Source organism: Pteropus medius, unplaced genomic scaffold (assembly GCF_902729225.1).
Source record: "Pteropus medius unplaced genomic scaffold, Ma_sr-lr_union100, whole genome shotgun sequence".
NCBI lineage: Eukaryota > Metazoa > Chordata > Mammalia > Chiroptera > Pteropodidae > Pteropus > Pteropus medius.
In genome coordinates, this window is record NW_024351073.1 from 9,033,045 (window position 1) to 9,041,570 (window position 8,526).

Consider the following 8,526-nt stretch of genomic DNA (forward strand, 5'->3'; position numbering starts at 1 on the left):
GGCTGTATGTAACATGGACCCAAAGTTGCCAACACCAAGTGAAACTGAAAATCTAAAACTACTTTATATAGAAGTAGAATCTTAATAATGAGTTTTCTGATTTTTTTTTTTTTTTTTGGTTTTGTGTGACACGGAATTGGTTTTCTAATTTGATTTGATTTAGAGACACTAATTATTCTAAGATTAGTGGGAAAGAGTACCAGTAGCCCACAGCATAGTATGGCAATAGAGATATACAAAATATTATCATTGGATACTCCTAACCAAATACTTATGTGAAGAAAATGTAAATCCTGTTCTATAGAAAAAGAGATTTACAGGTTTAGAAATTTAGGGAAATAAAATGTTAGAATGAATTTATCATTAAAAGAAAAAAACTCTGCTCCTCTTCCTTTGGGTGAGTCTATAAGCACACTTTTCACCAAGACTATGAGTAATAAATTTATGAGAGGAGATCCAACATTTTGAAATAATTCTGTGGCCTTTGTTCTTTGTCATCCTCTGCAGATAAGTGCTCTTCTTTTGAGAAACAGGTTTTGGCTTGCTACTGGGCCTTAGCAGAGACTGACAATTCAGTGACTCATCATGAATAACATGTTGTTTTAATGAACCAAGCTACAAAGATGAGCATGGAAAGCAACAATGCATTATCAAATGGAAGTGATATATATGAGAAAAAGCTCTACTGGGTCCTGAAGGCACAAGTATCTTGAACTTAGAAGTGGGAAAAATACCAAGGCCCCTACTTCTACTACATTATTATTTCTCTCTGTCTGTACTTATAGTTTTATTAGGAATTCCCTATGACTAGTAGACTGAAGAAGACAAATTTGAGCCTGATTTACATGTAGTTCTGTATGAAACATAAGTACCCACTGGAAGTAGACAGCTGTAGCACTGTAGCTTCTTTATGGGACATCTCTGAAGGATGCTGGTGAAGGGAAACCACCTGTGTGAAGAGAACCAACTGTGTGACTCTGAAGAAACCTATAACACCACTTCTTGCAAGTTTTCTCATTTGTGAAGCATAAAAATAATGACCACTGCATGAATATTTTAATAATTATTTGAGATGATACACATGGGCATTTAGGTTATATGTTACATTGTAAATATGTAATGTTTGCTCTTATTATCTATTACTATTTTGTAGTATTCCTTGATTCTTCTTAAATAATGTGTATTAATATTGTCAAAAATCTCCAGTTTAAGAACTGTTTAGATATAGACAGAAGGAGCTTAGTAATTGATAGATAGATGTGACCACTCAAATTTCACATGAGGAACTGCTAAATGGGAACAGATAACTAAATATTAGTCAGACATATATGACTCATAAAATTGAATAATATAATTGACTGAGAAACTTGGTGTTATATAAGTTTACTTAAAATTAAGTATACAGAGTTTAATTTTGAAAGATTGGATATTTATAATAATTTATGATTTGCCAACATTTTTCATTTTGGATGCACAGAACATATTATCCATAGCAGCATAAACTATCATACAAAAAAAAAATAGAAAAACAAATATCAAAAAGAAGTGCCTGAAGGCTTGAATTAAATCAACAAAGGATAACTTAAAACTGACAGCCTTTTAAAATACCATTATAAAACAAGAATTCACAACAGGAGTTAGAAATGTCAACTCAAAAGAATGAATTTCTTTGCTCTTGTCAATGTAACAAAAGGCTTAAAATATTGTTTTGAGTATATTCAATCTTTTCATATTTAAAAATATCTCAATGGTTGAAAAATTACTATTACCCTAATTTCAAAGCATACTACACATATACCTTTTATGCTCTTATATTATAGATAACCCACAGGCATTTTGCATATCTCTGTAGAATTTTGACAGGCATTGTTAATAGTCGAAATAATCTGCTGGGGTGTGAGCAACTTCTAAAAACTTTTCTTTTCTGTGAAAAAGGGATATGTGGAAAGAACATGTTCTCTTCTCCTATGGATTTAGATATTCTTGTGTGATACTGAACTTTTGAAATGGTTTGTCCATTTTACATATGAGAGACCAAACCTGGGAGTAAAAGCCAGCACATTAAGGATGGCAGAGGTGAAGAAATGTAGAATCTGTTTCTTGATAATATTGTTGAACTTCTTATAAATTAATACTAAATTTGCCTTTTCTTTCAGTCTTTACGTTAAATTGAAATCATAAATTTGCCTTATTTTAAGACTTCCAGTTATTTTTGTTTTTCCACCACTTGACCAAAAGTGTCATAAATGACACGTAACTCCAGGAGGTATTCAAATCTGGATATTCTAACGCATCTCTGAGCTGTTATTATTCCTGTTATCTAAAACTCGTCGTCATCCATAAGCTATACCCTGAAAGTAGAATTGCACCAGTACCAGAGATCTGCACATAAGCCAGCAACTTTAGAGAAGATGGATAAGGAGAAAGGGCAATAATTTTGTGTGGGTGTCCATAACACTTGAATCCATGAAACTTGGTAAGATTCGATGGTAGCTGGATTCCCCAGAATTTTGATTTCAGAACTACTACAATGGAAACCAGTGAAGAAAAGCTGATAAATCTTGATAATTTTAAATTATGATGTCCTAAGAAAGAAGTACAATTATGAACTGGGTATGGGTAACTCTGTTCTATAGAAAACAGTGTCACAGCTAGCCTTATCAGACATAGATGTCTTGATATCTTAGTCAAATATAAAAAACATAGCCTATAATAGATTTATGGCTCAAATGTAGCCAAATATAACTTCACCTATGAGACAGCTTGACCATTGACAATATGGACCTTTCATCTCATGTATATAATATTTTTTAGGCAATAGTTTATTCTACTTCAAAGTTATCATTGTAAATCTCCTTAGCAGATACTTACATATTTGATTTTCTTTTGCTAGAATATAGAAATTCAATTAATTTTTAGTATTAACTTTATGTTTTGTAAGTTTGCTCAATTCACTTATTAGTTCTAGTAGATTTTATTTGATTCAGGGAAAATTTTTCTCTTGTCTCCTGACACCTAAAATTGCTAAGGAAACCTTTGAAGAAAACTTTATTTTCTTTACCTGAATGCAAACAGGGGTAGTTCATTATACTTGATATACAGTATAGCTTCACTAGATGAGCCTCATGATCACTTTTTGAAAAATGTTTTGTTTTTCCTGAAAAATGGTGATTCAACATATAAAATATTTTTTATCCTCAATTCCTTCATAAACTCTGCCTATAATTTTCCCCATAATTCATGTGTTTTATTGTGTATATTTCTAAGTCATAGAAAGAAAACTAAATAATAACAGAACCAATTTGAGAGCATAATATAAATAAAATATATTTGTTTTAATTTATGATGGAATTTTCACTAAAAAAAATTATCAAAGGATTCACCTTGAGCTAAAATTAATTCACCTAGTCAGGTACTATGTTTTAAAATTATTCTCTGTACTGATAAGAAAGCTATGGGATGTGTTTTTTAGGTAGCTAAACAAAAATTATATTGTTAAAAAATAATTAAACAATGCTAAAGGATTCAAGAAATTTATATGTCACTATGCTGCTTACCATGAGTTAAAAGGCTTTATTCAATTTGTGGCATTTCATTGTAATGGGCTCTGAGCCACATCAAATAGTTTTGTGACATAACCCATCTTTACTAATATAAAATGTTAATCTGTATCTTGTACAGATGCTACATTTCTAAACATATTTAAAGTAATTACTTCTGTAGGAAGTGATAAAACATAATTGATAATATTTCATAGATTTAAATTCATTAATCATTTCAGATTTAGCTAAATTTAAATTTAACTTGTTATTTTTTAAAATTTATTTCTCCCAACTCAATCTTTTCATTACACACAAAAAAAGTCAGTACAATTTCTGGTGTTTGAGACAATACATGTTTTTTTTCTGTTGTAGCATTTACAATGAGACTGAGTCAAATTACAAGCGCTCTGTCAGTTTCTAAAGTTAGAACATATGAAGCTTTGTTCCTTACACAATACTTCCAAGTATTTGATTCAGTTTCTTTGAAAGCATAAAGAATTTAAAAAAAAATCATTTTCCCTGAATATCTTCTTTTAAAGTATACAGTTCTGCTGTCTCTAGTCTGCTGCTTTTCTGACCAACTATGTGAAGTTAACATGTTCTTTTTTTGTGGGTTGATCAAGCTCCTTGGCTCATTCATTTTTAAAGGTTGACAGTCCCATCTGAGTTTACAATCATGAAGTAGTAACATAAATAAGGTTTTCTTTTGCTCTTCTCCTATTTATTTTTCCTGTAAAACTCAAAATGTAATAAGGTGCTAAATTTTATTTTATTTTTTTTCTCATTTTGTGTCTCAGTTGGCAAGACCAGACAATATATCCAAATATTTCCAACTTAGTTGCAAATATTAAAGGTCTTTTAAACTCTTCTTCGAATTCTACATCATGATAAAATTAAGTGTGTAATATAATAGTTAACTTTCCATATCATGTTTCAATTTTGTTCAAATGATTCTGTGTCTAAAATATACTGTTTGTTTATATGGTGTGATGTTGGTATTCTCACTCTCCATGTAGTTAAGTATTTGTTTTAAGTTTTTGTGATGTGTTTCAGAAAAGGTAGTTTAATAAATTTTCATTATTGTCCTATCTTTATTAAAAATAGTTCTCGATGTAAATAGATAAAAGTTTAGCTCCTTTAAGACTTGTGGCCCTTTTGGCAATTTAAAGATAAGACCATATCCTGTATTGATCTGTATATACACAAATGTTTAAATATTTGAATAATGTGTATCTGATATAATCGTATGCTAAAAACATAGAAAGTTTAATTTTAGATTTAGTAACCCTGACTTGCAACATATTATACAGAAAAACAAATCCACTATATATTCTCTGAAGTCATACCTTAAATTAGATTCAGCATACCAAACATTTAAAGAGTATACTCTGTGTGAAAAATACTGTTAGATGCACAGTATCTATATATAACAAACTATTTTAATTTAAATGCTTGAATATAGTTCCATAGTGTAGCGGTTATCACATCTGCTTTACATGCCCCAGTGGAACAGTGGTCCATGGTCTACAGCCATGCCACCCTGAACATGCCCAATCCCATCTGATCTTGGAAACTAAGCAGGGTTGGTCCTGGTTAGTATTTGGATAGAAGACTACCAAGGAAGACCATGTGCTATAGGCATAAATAATAATAAATAACAAAAATAAGTAATAAATAAATAAATGCTTAATCAATATGAGGTCAACATGTGATTATAGTAGATGTGTAATTATGTACAGGAAATGTTTGGTATGACAATGAAACTTTTACAGTATAGAGAAATCCTAAACATATCTTATTTTGAGAGCTCACTCTGCTTTGCCAGCACAAGTATCTGAAAAACTTAAAATGTCAGTGTGTCAATATAAAGAATATATCTACAAATAATTACATATAATACAACTTTACAGTTACAACAAATAATGTAGCTTGTTTTTTTGACATTTTAAATTCTAATTTGTATTTTTATTTAGTATGTTATAAATAACAGAGAAATAAATAGTAAACATGACAGTTTACTATTGTAAAATAGTAAAATCTTTGTGTGGAGTTAATAGTATTTAATAATTGTTTGAATATGTCTGTCTAATTTCCTAAAGACAAGTATATGGTCTCTAGAATAAAAAGTTAGTAGTATCTACCATTTTTCATGATAATTATTTCCAACTATTCCTTTCAAAGTACTTCAATTTTTGGCTAAATAATTATACTAAAATATATGGAGTTCCTCAGGCGAGGAGATGGCAGTGGTAGGGTTATTCTATGAAGAAGAGAGTGCAAATAAGAGTAAATGTTCTGATATAGATTGTTTTAATAACCTTCTTTTCTCCATATTGCTGTGAAACTCTGTAAATAAACAAAGTCATTTTAAACGATAAACACAAACACACACAAAAAATGCAAACATTTCCACGCAGAAATTATCTTTCAAAATTAGTTTTTCAGTGAATCAGACTTACTCAAATTTGTTTATTTATTTAAATAATTATAAACTATGTGATTTCTGTTAAACCGATAGAGATTTCAGTATAACAAAATATACAAATTACTAACTTCATTTCTCTGTTCTTTAGAAAGTACTTTAAAGATTTTAATTTCTTTAGTGATGGAGGTATATATTCATGATTCCAAGTGAGTCCAATAAGTACTACATAGGAAATAGTTCATTATATAATAACTATAAGAAACATAATCAATATATATCATAATAATCACTTCTGTTATGGATAATAACTTTGCATACTAATTTATTTTATTTTCCCAGTTGTAAATAGTGTAGCAAAGAACTTATTCCTGCAATCTTCTTTCATTAGAAATAAATATTTGTACAGCTATTCACAATTCATCCACTTTACAAGAACAAAATGTTTCGCCAAATATGCCTATTATACTAAGCCAATATATTAAGGGTTTAAATAATTTTGTTCAACAGGTATATTAACATAATACCTTCTGAATAGATTCTTTGTATTTTATTAAAATGCATACATATATTTAAATATTTAATATTCTCATTTAAAATATTTATTTATATTTCTCTAATAGTTTCTCAATTTTAACATTTAAATTAGATTATTTTATCAATGTACTTATAATCTGCAACAAATATTTTCCTTTTCTAGTCTTGTGAATTTTATTACATAGTAATAAAATTACTATGTGAATACTATTACATAGTATTCCTTCCTCCAAGTCTTTCATACCATAAAAATGGTAATTATTCTTGGGACTCATTCTCTTTCACCATCCATTATTCATTTACCAAATGCTGCCCCTTCTAACTAGAATTCTCTTGCATAGTTCCACTTTACTTTACTTATGCAAGAATTCTCTTGCATAGTTCCACTTTACTTCAACTCCGCTATTATTATGTGAGTCAGGGAAACCATTATCTCTTACCTAGGCAAATATAAAACTCATTTTTCTCCATTCAAGTCTCATCCAATCTATTGGTTAGGTTTTATAGCCTTAAGCCAAAACCTAATATGGCTCCCTAGTCAGATTTAGTCCTACAATTTTCTCTCTCATAAATCCACCTAATAACACAGTATTTCATGCATCCCAGGATGTTGTCTACCTATCTGGAGCTTGGCAAATATTTTTCTACCTCTGTCTTCAAGGATAATATTTCTCCACTTTGAAAATTATTTCCCTCCATTCTTTACCTTTTTAATTCTTAATGATCTTTCTAGACTTGGCTCAAATATTGAATGGCTGCTCACTATCTCATTGATTTCAGAATTTTGTCTTTATAGGACTTATCAAAGTGTAAGTTTATATGAGTGATTATTTGTATATACCTATATAATATATTGGTTCATAAATTTTATAAGACAGACAGCCCTGTTCTGCCATAAGCCATAACATTTTAACTCATAGAAATCAGTAAGCATATTTTAATGAAGAGATACGTGTAGAAATGAGATTTTTCTCAATTGTGAATAAAGATAAGAAGATGAAAGATTTCTAGATGAGTCTAAATGACTCTTGTTCTGGAGACACATATTATTTCTATTTCTTTGAAAATCACATATTTGGTGCTTGTTTACATTTATTATTTGCTTTTGGGGGAGTGCTCATCAGCTTAACAATAGATCAAATTTATCTTCACATTTATGTGCATTTTCATTTACATAATACATATCATTTTTATGCTGCTTTTTATGCTAGGCACTTTAGTAATCATTTCACATATATCGCAAAATCTAATCAATTTGATTAACTAGCTTTCATTCATTTTCTCAACTATACCCATATACTCTATCTTCTCTCCCATTAATTTGTAAAAAAAACTCTTCCAAAAATCTTGAAGACAACCATTACAAAAATCTCAAATTCAACATTTAATCTGTTATCAAATTCTCAATAGCTAACCTCCATGTAATGGCCTGCAAGACACTACATAGTATGCCTTCTTGCTCCTATTCCTACCACTCTGACTTTGCCTACTGTAATTGGTGATGTCCTTGTTTAGTGAACTGCACTCAGAGTAAATATTAATCAATTGGTTGATTTTTAAGCATCACCTTATTGGGAGCTATTTCTTCCTATTTAAAATTGCATTTACTTTCAAGGTTTTCCTTTTCTCATTTTTATTTTTTTTTTCTTTAGCACTCATAACTATCTGTCATGTATTTTGCTTTTTCATTTGCCTGTTTCCATTTGGTAAACCATAACTGACATAAAAAGAAAAAATTTGCTGTATTTTTACTGCTACCTACTTAATTCCAATATAATGCCTAACACATAGTAGGCCCTCAATTAATATTTTTAATAGATAATGCGGTCTTATCCAAAATTATAAATAAAATGTAATAAAAGAGGACACAAGGTTTGAATGTCTTGACCACAAAACATTTCCGTCTACCACTTTCTTGCATATTTTAACCTATATTTATTAAGTTCTATATAATAATGTAAATTTTGTGTGAAACAAGTCATTTCCCTATGACTTGACTTTACATGATTACTCATATCATGTAAA

At 29.6% G+C, this 8,526-nt stretch overlaps 1 pseudogene; it reads left to right on the top strand.

Moving 5' to 3' along the window:
* The first annotated feature begins 5,064 nt into the window (after positions 1–5,064).
* On the top strand, positions 5,065–5,183 carry LOC120586380 (uncharacterized; annotated as a pseudogene).
* Positions 5,184–8,526: the final 3,343 nt, after the last annotated feature.